Below are 13,871 nucleotides of genomic sequence, written 5' to 3'. Positions count from 1 at the left end.
TTTCTGACTATTGTTTGGGCACTAGACCTCAAATGAAAAGATGCCAGGGCTGGAGATAATTTCCAAAACCATGTAAGAAAAATACTTAGTTTCATTGTAGAGACTGGCAAGTAAAAAGTAATGACTCAGTTGATAGCCAGATTAAGACACTGAATTTTAAAAATGCTATTCCTACCAATAAATACTGGTTTTACAAGGAGAGAAATGCCATCTCACTACGGTAGACGCGAACATTATTCTCCTACTTATCAGAGAATGAAATTACTATAGCAGTTTCAATGAACATTCTGTTTTTAAATACTGAAAGATTTTTAGATAGTGTTTGTAGGCTAGGCAGCTTATAAATGGAGATTTTCAGAGATCAAGTGATCGATATAAAAGTCACAAAGACGTATTTTGTCATTTATTGTTCTCTGTATCATGGGATGTAAAGACAGCACTGAAGTAAAATCATGGGCTCCAAAGATTACTCAGTTACAAATTATCTTGCTTTTAATTTCCTTTCACATCTCTTATCAATTCTTCAGTCCCCTCTAGTCTCTATATGTCCAAGTATTACTTATTCAGAATTGCAAGTTTTAAGGGATAGCAGTTGGGAGTGTTCTCTTCACTGCTCTTTACCTTTTGGTTGCTGTGTCAGAGAGCTTATAGGAAAAGTCAGTCCATTGTAGTTTTGATTTATAAAGCTGAACATCTTGACCTTTCTACTCTACATGTTAATTACAAGTCTGTCATGGACAGTTTACCAAAAAACAAAACAAAACAAAACAAAACCATTATTATCTACCCACCCTTAACTCAAGTTCATGGCTGTCTTCCTTAGGGTTTTACTGCTGTAACCAGACACCATGACCAAGGCAACCCTTATAAAGAACAACATTTAATTGGGACTGGCTGACTTACAGGTTCAGAGGTTCAGTCCATCATCATCAGCAGGAAAATGGCAGCATTCAGGCAGGCATGGTGCAAGAGGAGCTGAGAGTTCTACATCTTCATCCGTAGGCTGCTAGAATGCTTACTTCCAGGCAGCTAGGATTCAGGTCTCAAAGCCCACCCCCACAGTGACACACCTACTCCAATAAGACCACACCTCCTAATAGTGCTACTCCCTGGGCCAAGCATATCAAAATCATGAAAGAGGCCCAACTCATAAGCCTTGAGACAGTCAAACTTGCTGTATGTCTACATTCTGCCTCTCAGAAGAGTTTACTACCCACCTAGGGAGATTTTCGTCAGCACAGGAAGCGAGCACTGTGTAGGTTAGGTTCTGTGGCTGAAGTGAGTGGCAAAGCTTAGCCATGAAGTTCAATTAGAACATCATTGAAAAATAACGAAAGAAGTTTAATGGAGGCCATAATATGGTGAGTTCTGGAATTCGGCCACCAGTACGCTTCCTTAGAAATGGAAGTATGTGGAACTGCTATAATGCATCATTTTGTTAAGAATGCATATGAAACCATGTGCAGAGTGACATATATGGGACAATAGAAGGTCTCATTATCATGATTGCTATTCTAAGAGAAGTAAAGCTTCTTGTGTATCAAACTACCTTTCTAAAACAAAAACCTAGTTTGCTTTGAAAAGTCAATTTTAAAACAATAAAATTAGGAAAAAATGGCAGAAATAAAACTAAACATACCTACTGTATCAGTGACCATAACAAGTATTTTTTTAATTTTATTTTTCTTAGATATTTCATATATTTACATTTCAAATGTAATTCCCTTTCCCCCTCTTTCACACCCATTCCCCCTCTCCCTGCTTCTATAAGGATGCTCCCACTTCCTCCCACCCACTCCAACCTCAACACCCTGGAATTACTCTACCTTAGGGAAATGAGCCTTCACAGGACCAACGGCTTCTCTTCCTATTGATGCCAGACAATACCATCCTCCGCTACATATGTGACTGGAGCCATGGTTCCTTCCATGTGTACTCATTGGTTGGTGGTTTAGTCCCTGGGAGCTGTGACGGGTCTGGCTGATTGATATTGTTGTTCTTCCTATGGTGTTACAAACCCTTCAGCTCCTTCAGTCTTTTCTCTAACTTCTCCATTGGAGTCCCCTTGTTCATCCCTATAGTTAGCTGCAACCATCCTCATCTATATCAAGAGGGCTCTGATAAAGCCTCTCAGGGGACAGGCATATCAGGCTCCTCTCAGCAAGCCCTTCTTGGCATCACCAATAGTGACTGGGTTTGGTGGCTGCATATGGGATGGATTCTGAAGTGGGCAGTCTGTGGATGACCTTTTCTTCAGTCTCTGCTCCACTCTTTGTCCCTATATTGCCTCCCATGAGTATTTTGTTCTCCCTTCTAAGAAGGAATGAACCATCCACATTTTGGTCTTCTTTTTTCTTGGGCTTCATATGATCTGTAAATTTTTTCTTAGGTATTCCAAGCTTTTGGGCTAATATTTACCATGTGCATTCCATGAGTGTTCTTTTGTCACTGGGTTATCTCACTCAGGATGATATTTCCTAGTTCCAACCATTTGCCTATGAATTTCATGAAGTCATTGTTCTTAATGGCTGAGTAATACTCCATTGTGTAAATGTACCACATTTTCTGTATCCATTCCTCTGTTGAAGGGTATCTGGGTTCTTTTCAGCTTCTGGCTATTATAAATAAGGCTGCTATGAACATAGTGGAGCATGTGTCCTTGTTATACATTGGAGCATCTTTTGGATGTATACCCAGGTCTGGTATAGCTGGGTCCTCAGGTAGTAGTAGTACTATGTCCAATTTTCTGAGGAACCTCCAGACTGATTTCCAGAGTGGTTGTACCAGCTTGCATTCCCACCCGCAATGGAGGAATCTTCCTCTTTCTCCACATCCTTGCCAGCATCTGATGTCACCTGAGTTTTGATCTTAGCCATTCTGACTGGTGTGAGGTGGAATCTCCGAGTGGTTTTTGATTTGCATTTCCCTGATGACTAAGGATGTTAAACTTTTCTTTAGGTGCTTCTCAGCCATTTGATTTGATTTTTCTCAGCTGTGAATTCTTTGTTTAGCTTTGTACCCCATTTTTTAATAGGGTTATTTGGTTCTCTGGAGTCTAACTTCTTGAATTCTTTGTATATTTTGGATATTAGCTCTCTATCGATGTAGGATTGGTAAAGATCTTTTCCTAATCTGTTGGTTGCAGTTTTGTCCTAATGACAGTGTTCTTTGCCCTACAGAAGCTTTGCAATTTTATGAGGTTCCATTTGTCGATTGTTGATCTTAGAGCCTAAGCCATTGGTGTTTTGTTCAGGAAATTTTCCCAAGTGCCCATGTGATCGAGGTTCTTCCCCACTTAGTTTGAGTGTATCTGGTTTTATATGGAGGTCCTTGATCCACTTGGACTTGAACTTTGTACAGGGCAAAAAGAATGGATCAATTTACATTTTTCTACATGTTGACCTCCAGTTGAACCAACACTATTTGTTGAAAATGCTATCTTTTTTCCACTGGATGGTTTTAGCTCCTTTGTCAAATATCAGGTGACCATAGGTGTGTGGGTTCATTTCTGGGTCTTCAATTCTATTCCATTGATCAACCTGCCAGTCTCTGTACTGATACAATGTGGTTGTTATCATTATTGCTAGTATAATGAGGTCAGGGATGGTGATTCCCCCAGAAGTTCTATCATTTTTGAGAATAGTTTTTGTTATCATAGGTGTTTTATTATTCTAACTCTGTGAAGAATTGACTTGGGATTTTGATGGGGATTGCATTGAATCTGTAGATTGCTTTCAGACAGATGGCCATTTTTACTATATTAATCTTTCGAATCCATGAGCATGGGAGATGTTTCCATTTTCTGAGATCTTCAATTTTTTTCTTCAGAGACTTGACGTTCTTGTCATATAGATCTTTCACTTGCTTGGTTAGAGTCACCCCAAGGTATTTTATATTATTTGTGACTATTTTGAAGGGAGTCATTTCCCTAATTTCTTTCTTATCCTGTTTATCCTTTGAGTAGAAGAAGGCTACTGATTTGTTTGAGTTAATTTTATACCTAGCCACTCCGCTGAAGTGGTTTATCAGGCTTAGTAGTTCTCTGTTGGAATTTTTGGAGTCACTTAAGTATACTATCATATCATCTGCAAATAGTGGTATTTTGACTTCTTCCTTTCCAATTTGTATTCCTTTGACCTCTTTTTGTAGTCTAATTGTTCTGGCTAGGACTTTGAGTACTATATTCAATAGGTAGGGAGATAGTGGGCAGCCTTGTCAAGTCCCTGATTTTAGTGGGATTGCTTCAAGTTTCTCTCCATTTAGTTTGATGTTGGCTACTGGTTTGCTGTATATTGCTTTTACTATGTTTAGGTATTCAAAAATTCCTGATCTTTCCAAGAAATTTAATGTGAAAGATGTTGAATTTTGTCAAATGCTTTCTCAGCATCTAATGAAATGATCATGTGTTTGTTTGGTTTTTTTTTTTTTTTGAGTTTGTTTATGTAGTGGATTACATTGATAGATTTCTGTATATTGAACCATCTTTGCATCCCTAGGATGAAGCCTAATTGATCATGGTGAATGATCATTTTGATGTGTTCTTGAATTCAGTTTGCAAGAATTTTATTGAGTATTTTTGCATTGATATTTACGAGGGATATTGGTCTGAAGTTTTCTTTCTTTGTAGGGTCTTTGTGTGGTTTAGATATAAGTGTAATTGTAGCTTCAAAGAACGAATTTGGTACTGTTCCTTATGTTTCTATTTTGTGAAATAGTTTGAAGAGTATTGGTATTAGGTCTTCTTTGAAGGTCTGATAGAAAACTGCAATAGACCCATCTGGTCTTGGACTTTTTTTTTTTTTGGGTTGGGAGACTTTTAATGACTGCTTCTATTTCTTTAGGGGTTATGGGACTGTTTAGATGGTTTATCTGATTCTGGTTTAACTATGGTACCTGGTATCTGACTAGAAAATTGTCCATTTCATCCGGATTTTCCAGTTTTGTTGAGTATAGGCTTTTGTAAGTAGCATCTGATGATTTTTTTTTAATTTCCTCAATTTTGTTGTTATTTCTCTCTTCATTTCTGATTTTGTTAATTGGGATACTCTCTATGTAGTCCAGCTAAGGGTTTATCTATCTTGTTGATTTTCTCACAGAACCAACTCCTGGTTTTGTTGATTCTTTGTGTAGTTCTTTTTGTTTCTACATGGTTGATTTCAGCCCTGAGTTTGATTATTTCCTGCTGTGTACTTCTCTTGAGTGTATTTGCTTCTTTTTGTTCTAGAGCTTTCAGGTGTGCTGTCAAGCTGTTAGTGTGTGCTCTCTCCAGTTTCTTTTTGGAGGCACTCTGAGCAATGAGTTTTCCTTTTAGCATTGATGTCATTGTGTCCCATAGGTTTGGGTATGTTGCACCTTCATTTTTATTAAATTCTAAAAAGTTTTTAATTTGTTTCTTGATTTCTTCCTTGATGATGTTGTCACTGAGTAGAGCGTTGTTTAGCTTCCATGTGTATGTGGGCTTTCTGTTGTTTTTGTTGTTATTGAAGACAAGCCTTAATCCATGGTCATCTGATAGGATGCATGGGATTATTTCTATCTTCTTGTATCTCTTGAGGCCTGTTTTGTGACCAATTATATGGTCAGTTCTTGAGAAGGTACTATGAGGTGCTGAGAAGATATATTCCTTTGCTTTAGGGTGAAATGTTCTATATATAACAGAAGTTCATAACTTCTGTTAGTTTCACTGTGTCTTTGTTTAGTTTCTGTTTCCTTTATCTGTCCATTGCTGAGAGTGGGGTGTTGAAATCTCCCACTATTATTGTGTGAGGTGCAATGTGTGCTTTGAGCTTTAGTAAAGTTTCTTTTATAAATGTTGGTGCCCTTGCATTTGGAGCATAGATGTTCAGAATTGAGAGTTCATCTTGGTAGATTTTTCCTTTGATGAGTATGAACTGTCCTACCTTATCTTTTTTTTGATAACTTTTGGTTTTTTGGATAAAATTGATAAATATCCATTTTATTTGATATTAGAATGGCTACTTCAGCTTGTTTCTTAGGACCATTTGCTTGGAAAATTGTTTTCCAGCCTTTTACTCTTAGGTTGTGTCTGTCTTGTCACTGAGTTGTGCTTTCTGTATGCAGCAAGATGCTGGATCCTGTTTACTTATTCAGCCTATTGGTCTATTTCTTTTTATTGGAGAATTGAGTCCATTGAGGATAAGAGATATTAAGGAATATGATTGTTTCCTGTTATTTTTGTTGTTAGTGGTGGAATTATGCTTATGTTGCTATCTTCTTTTGGGGATTGCTGCAAGGAGATTACTTGCTTGCTTTTCTAGGGTGAAGTTTCCTTCCTTGTGTTAGAGTTTTCCATCTATTATCCTTTGTAGGGCTGGGTTTATGGAAAGATACTGTGTCAATTTGTTTTTGTCATGGAATATCTTGGTTTCTCCATCTATGGTAATTGAGAGTTTTGCTGGATATAGTAGCCTGGAATGGCATTTGTGTTCTCTTAGGGTCTGTATGACATCTGTCCAGGATCTTCTGGCTTTAATAGTCTCTGTTGAGAAATCTGGTGTAATTCTAATAGGTCTGCCTTCACCTGTTTTATTTTGTTTTCCTGTAATTCTTTAAGGGATTTTTGTGTTTCCTCTTTAAGGGCTTCTACTGGTTTACCTGTGTTGTCCTATATTTCTTGAAGGGACTTATTTATGTTCTTCTTAAAGTCCTCTATCATCATCATAAGATGTAATTTTAAATCCAAATCTTGCTTTTCCGGTATGTTGGGATATCCAGAGCTTGCTGTAGTGTTAGAACTGGGTTCTGATGATTCCAGGTAATTTTGCTTTCTGTTGCTTAGGTTCCTGTGCTTTCCTCTCACCATCTGGTTATCTCTGATGTTAGTTGGTCTTGCTGTCACTGACTGGAGTTTGTCTTTCTTTTGGGCCTGTGAGCCTGTGATCTTTGGAGTAGGTGTGCTCCTGGCAGACCAGCTCTTTGCTGCCAGGTTTTTGGTCTGAGAGCTATGGGCCAACCCCAGCTCTGGGAGCAGATGGAGACTGGAAGTATTCTGTCCCAGACCCTGATCTACTGTAACTTTCTATGTTAAAGCATAAAGTAAAATTTAACTTGTCTTTTCTGAAAACATACATATCTATAAAAAGAATGTGATTAAACAGAAAGCACATATGAGCAGTAAAAAGCGTTGGAGTGCAGGGCAGAAAGAAAAGAACTTAGAAAGCTAAGGGCACAGATTTACAATGTGAAATTTATTAATTGGTTATGAAAACTCAGGTTTTATAATAAGTGGGTTACTACTGTTGATCCATGTGATAATAGAGTCATGGGATTTGGTAATTCACATCATTTCCCTAGAACACACAGCACTCTGCTTAGGAATAAGAAATTAGAGAGTCTGAGAATCAATCTTGAACTGGGTATATAAAACAGGGAGCCAGAACTGTTCTTTACTGAGGGCTGTGCATTCCAAAATATGTTTAATAGTGAAATAAAGGCATTTTTGGCCTGTGTTGGAGTTTGTTTGTTTTTTCCACATTTTGCAGTGTAGAAATGTATATGCTAACAGCAAAAGCTGGCACGTAGGATTAAAGGATTTGTTGCATAATTCAGGAGAAAACATTGTCTATTTAAAATGAGCCTTGAATTTTTTTAAAGCTAAGTAAAATACAGTATTTCCAAAGATCAGTATTCAAAAACATTGCTGCATTCTGTCCCACCCACTCTAGAATGTTGGCGGCCTTCACTTCCTGGTACCACTCTACAGTCCGTCTTCATCTTTCAGATATTGATTCCCTGTTTCAGCATCTATTTCCTATGGGGAGCCCAAATGAAATTAACCTGCCATTTTTTTTTCATAAAAGATTTCATTTTTCTGGTACTACCTGCTTGTTCTTTCATGGTGTCATGTAAACATGTTTCTCTGTTTCTTGTATTTCCTGTACAGCAGTGGAGTTGGATAAAGTCAAGTCCTGTCTTTCTCTTAACCACTTCACAGGTAGTCTGTTTCCCATTGTCATTGTATCTTATGAGGAAGAATAATGTCTACTTGTCTGACTTTAAGAATAAGATTGGTTTTTCAGAAATAATATTCAGTTCTATGTTAAATTGACTGGTCTATTGAAGTGTGTCATAAAGATTTATTTTGGCCCATGATTTCAGACATCTTGGTCTATAATTGGTTGGCTTTTTCACTTTCCAGCCTTGTCGCAGCAGTGTATTATGTTGAGGAGCTCATCAAGGTAGCTGAGAAACAAAAGATAGGGAGGGACCAGATACCTTCAGTTCCCTTGGCCTAACTTCTTCCCATCACATCCTTTGTTCTACCACCTCCCCAGAGCTACAGGCTGTCAGGCAAACCTCATGGCCTTTGGGGAAGGTTTAAGATCCAAACTGAAGTACTCTTTTTATAGGAACTTTGTTTTATCAGGCATGTTGGGCAGAAAATTCAGTGTGATTCAAACAACAGTCATAATTTTCTCTTAGCATTTATGTGCAAATATTTTTCAGGAATGTAACTTGAGGGAACAATGCTGTACAGTAAGTAATTGGGAGGCCACCCTCCATTCAACATTGTCTCCTCACTACCACTGCTCATGTCTGGGAAAAGAGTGCAGTTGTGATCTTGACTTTTCTCCAAATTCCTACTCTTTATTAGTTGCTTAGAGTTTGGGTTCTAGAAGAACAAATGTGATTTTTCAGAAAGTAATCCTTTCCACACATTAAGAATCTTATTTCTAGTCATGAAAATCCTTTTATACTAAGAACATTTCCTCTGAAGTTCAGAGAACTACACTATGTTTTCAGTTAATTTAGTTCACTCCATATTTAGATATACTGAAGACAAATAACAGAACATCAGCTTTTATTGGAAATCCATGTATGATCAAACAGTAGCGAAAAGCATAGATTGTAGTAACTTTTATTTCTTTGTATTTGCCCATGGCTATTTTACTGCCTTAGTTTGAGATTGGAGGTCATTTTACTTACCTGTGAATTTGGGTATGTTGGAACAAGAGCGGGGTTTAAGGAACCTGTCTTTCCTAATATCTGCATGTGTTTTCAGTTGTGAAAAATGAGTTTATTGTTCTGATGCTTGTTCATAAATGCATATTGCTTTTGATGGTGCCAAAGTTTCTTTGATACTACAGGCAGGGAACCATGAGCAAGTTAAGGGTTAAAAATAGCTTCCCAGTCTTAGGCACTTGGCCCTGTGTTCCTTTCTCTTTGAACTTCTAGCTCATTATATTGCTCTTGAGAATACAAACAGTGTGAGATGTGCCTTGATTGATATCCAGCTTCCAGGCCCTCAGTTCTATCAGCTTCAGCTTCTTTTCTCCAGGGGCCTTTCAACACTTAGCTCCTTACAGCCAACTGTAAACCTTTCATGCTTTTGTGGTCCACAAGCTTAATGCAAAACTGAAAGTAAGAGTATGCTGACATTGCAGCCAGAGAAGTGGCCTCCAGGGATAAGAAGCAGCTTTGGGACTTTAGGTGGTAGGCTGACTGTCAGAATGGATTAGAAATGGAAAAGAGCTATTGCTTGATACATCACTTATTTTTTCCTATAGGAGACATAGCAAGTGCTTTGTAAAGGATTTTGAGAATCTCATACAAGAAGGCAAGCAACTGAAAGCTAAGAAAACTACTCTAAGCTATTACTACAGAATGCCTGTTGGACATAATGCCTATTGACAGCAGCATTGCCACAGGGAAGAAACATTCTCCATTCAAGCTGTCCATGCTAGTGATTGGATGCAGAAATACCTTTTACATTTTTTTAAAGGAGAAGGCTATATACTTTACAAAAGTAGCATGTAAATTTCAAACAAAATCAGTTTCCATTTTTTTTTTCTATTCTCTTTTTCGGAGCTGGGGATTGAACCCAGCCAGGGCCTTGTGCTTGCTAGGCAAGCGCTCTACCATTGAGCCAAATCCCCAACCCCTAGTTTCCATTTTTTTAAAAGTCAAGCGATCTACATGTCACTGCAGAATTATCACAAACTTGATTGTGTTCATATTTGAGGACCATAAATTTTGCAGTTTTAAATGAGTTTATATGCTTGTCACTAGAGTAAATACTTGTTCTCTAAAGCAGCACATCATAGGAATGGTTGCCGCAATGCTTCAGGGGCAAGGGCCACACTGAACAGCAAGGTTCTAACATGTTGGACTTTAAACAAAGAAATGCATCAGAAATGTTTCTTGTTTGCTAAACCCACTGGTTATAAGATGTTCTAGTGACCACTTAAAGCCTAGAAAGTGCATCCATGAATGTGATAACTACTTCTGCATAATATTTTATTAGCTCTGGACCCTAAAACTCCCATGCCATTTTCTCTTACCTTACAGATGACTATTGCGGCTGTTGGTTTTTTTTTACTGACCAGTGTGATATAGCTGTTATTTTTTTTTGGAAATAATTTGCTAATGATTCTGTTTATTCTCCTTCAGTATCGTAAGGTACAAAGATTATATGTGCTTACAGTTTATACTGCAATGTTTGGATGTATGTATACATTATAAAACTCTTAAATCAGACTAATTACCATATCCATCACCTTACATACCATATTTTTGGGATGTGAATATTTATAATCTAAATATTATCAGTTTTCAAGTATATTATTATTAACTGGAGTCACCATGCTCTATGATTCATTTTAGTGGGTGGTCTGTGTGCTGGAACATCTGGAAACCATGCCAAGGCGCGTGAAGTGAACTGAAAGGTGTTTCTGGGGGGCAGCTGTTGGTTGAGATGCAGAGGAACTTCTGCGATGGGCAGGGCAGATTTTCACCAAGTGTAGTATTTTCTCTGTCAAATAATTAGTTTTAACCATTTTTTCTCAAACTTGCCAAAATATGGGTGGGTTATTCTCCTTTACCTCTTTTCTCCTACTTCTCATCTCCAACACTCACTGTAATTTTCAATATTACATACTCATTCATCTGTCTATCCGTTTAGTACTTATTCGAGTGCTTTTTGTGTACAAATAGAATATGGCAGTAGATGGGCCAACTTTCACACATTGTTTGGTGGAGGAATTAAATAACCAGTTTAAGGACAGAAGAAGATTGTTCTTTATTATGATAGAATAATATGTTGATATTCTGTAGAATTGCTCTAGTTCACATGAGGGAAGTAAAGCACTGTGGTTTGTACAAAGGTAGCTTTTGACTTAGATACTGAAAACTAGGAAGCTGTTTCTAGCTGTTGCAACAGTGATCGTGCATGGCACAAGCAAAGCATGCAGGCAGGAGAACAATGGGATGTATTTTAGGAATTACAGGTACTGTAAAATTCTTGGATTTTTTTTAATTTATAAATTATTGGATCTGGACTACTTGTTAGTGACCTTTAAAGAGACCATACAGCAGTTCTGAGTTGCTGATTTTATTCTCCCGGGCAGCCTAGTGTTGCTGGTGTGTTGAGGGCAGCGATTGGCCTAGCAGTCACCCTTACTTCTCTGTGTGCTCTTACTCTGTTCTCATGTTATAGGGGGGTAATGCTTCATGGTTTAGGATTATGAAGAGCCATTCTACAGTTCCTCTCAGTTACTGAGAGTGCTACGGTAACTGTCTATAATGTTTTGCCTAGAATACTGCATATAGAGGGAAATGTTTTATTAATATAGAAAAATACAAGATAACAGGCATGATTTGAGATCTCTTAAGAAAGCTAGAGTTTATGTCTGAAGGGGAAAGGGGAGAATGAATATGAATGAATATGAATTTATTTCTTGAGACAGGATCTCATTGTCTAGCCTAGGTTGTCCTAAAGCTTGTGATCCTCCTGCCTGAGTCTCCAAGGTGTAGGGATTATAGGCTTGCATTACTGCATCCTGTGAAAATGTGTGGTTACTGTAACTGTTGTTCATTTTAGTTGGAGCATAGGGTATTGATGAAAAACAAGAGGATGTAACTCAGGCAGTGAGGTGCAGCTAGTTTGTGAGTGGCCCTAAATGCCTGGTAGACTAGTTAGACCTTTGTACAGTCGACAGGAAACTCTTGGAGGTTTGTTGTTAGAGGAGTTGCTATACATGAGGCTCTATTCAGAAAGATTAGTCTGGCCTTCCTGGGAGACATTCACCTTAGAGAGTGTACTACTATTACTGCTACTCGTTCCCTTAAAGAATATATTTGGATAGAAACTTCTGGTAATAATGAACTAGAAAATTATATTTATTTTTTTAATTATATACAGTTCATATAAAACTATTTAAAATAATTTATCTTCAACATTATTGTTGAGTTATTCTTGATTGGGTCCTCATGAGTTTAGTGCCTCTTTCAAAAAGAGTAACTGCACTGAGTCTTAGCACTGGGTGACAGCACTCACATGTTGCAATAGTGAGGACAGATATGTGTTAATATTATAACAGTTAAAATGTCCTAATATTGAGAGAGTAGTTACTAAAAACATTTTCCAAAATTGATTTCTGAAATATTTCACTTTAGCATGTAATCAGCATTTAATCTACAGAATGGTTTAATTTCTCAGTAATTCCTATTGACTTGGACTACTTTTTCAGATATTTTTCTCTCCCCACACTATTCAGCCCACTGGGCTATTGAGAAAGGAAAGACATTTTCTACCAAGAAAAACAAAGCTTAATGGAAGTGGGGTTGGTCAAAGGATGGTTGTGTAGTAACTTAGGAGAGGGCGCCTAGGTAGAGTAGGCTGTGTACACAGAGAAGAAAATGGAGAGATGGGATCTAGTACCTTCTAAGTACTCGCTTCCCTAGCCAGATAGGTGGCCTTGGAGGAAGATAGAAGGAGGGTAACAAAAGGAACGATTTTGTGGGTCCCACAAGTATCCCAGTTTTAAAAACCCTTTGGGCAATGCTAAAGAAGCTCCTACTACTGAGCGCCTTTAAAAATACTGTTCCTCCCTCCCTTTTTTCCCAACTGGTGTGGAGGTCAGAGGACATCTTGTGGGAGGGAGTTCTCTCTCTCTACTGTTTGGGTTCCAGAGATTGAACTCAAGCTATCAAGCTTAGCAGCAAGTACCTTAACCACTGAGCCATCTAACTAGCCCCTTTTAAAGATTCTTAAATACTGAGTTTTGTGCCACAGCCACAAGAATGTCCTTCCTTATGTAAGATGGTGTCACCTTACATCCCAGATGGGATTGCTTAATAGTTGATATGCCTAATATGTGTTGAAGAAATATCTAATAAATCATGGAATATGGTTAGAGAAAACTCTCTGTTGTTGCATTAACAAAAAAACGATATAGTGAATTGAAGGGAATAGCTTGTACAATAGTTTTGAGTTTATGCTATACTTATATATGTTATCTGTTACATTTGTAATATTTCAACCATTAGACACTGTGTTCTCCATGACTATTAAGATTGCCATTTTAAATTATCCCCTCCCACCTGTGTGCCTGCGTGCACGAGTGTGTGTTTTCAGAAGTTAAAATGTTTACTTCAATGTAGTGATTCTCTCCTCCCTTCTTGCCCTGGGCCCACTTGTCTTTATTTAAGTGAACTCTGTATCTGAAGCATAAAGGTGTTTGCCCATGAGAGTCTTTATTTAGCCCAGGGCTGGTAGAAAGAGAAATAATTTGTCAATCTGGTGGAACTTGGTAAAAATTTAAGTAAACTTTTCATATTGTACATTAATAGAAATATTAATTCTAACAGGAAACCCCCCTTTACTCCCCAGAGAGAGAAGAGGGACTTGGGTCAGAGGCAGTTTTCTTGCTTTGGGTCCTTGTAACAAACCTAGCTACCAGCTGAAAGCCAGTGTTGTCAGTTGCATGTGTCCTAGTACAGTGTTTTTAAATCCATGCTAGCATCAGCAGGCCGGCCTGCCTGCCTGCCTGCCTGCCTGCCTGCCTGCCTGCCTGCCTGCCTGCCTGCCTGCCCACCTAAAGTTATTAGTGACTTCCTGAAGGTTGAACGCC

The 13,871-nt window shown here is 38.1% G+C and overlaps 1 protein-coding gene across 1 annotated transcript in view; it reads left to right on the top strand.

Annotated features, from left to right (window-relative positions):
• The window catches only part of Erp44 (endoplasmic reticulum protein 44), a 93,025-nt gene that overhangs the window by 22,499 nt on the left and 56,655 nt on the right, over positions 1-13,871 (top strand).

Source organism: Rattus norvegicus, chromosome 5 (genome assembly GCF_021556685.1).
Source record: "Rattus norvegicus strain SHRSP/BbbUtx chromosome 5, alternate assembly SHRSP_T2T, whole genome shotgun sequence".
In the NCBI taxonomy this organism is placed as follows: Eukaryota; Metazoa; Chordata; class Mammalia; order Rodentia; family Muridae; genus Rattus; species Rattus norvegicus.
This window is presented reverse-complemented; position numbering and strand designations above follow the sequence as displayed.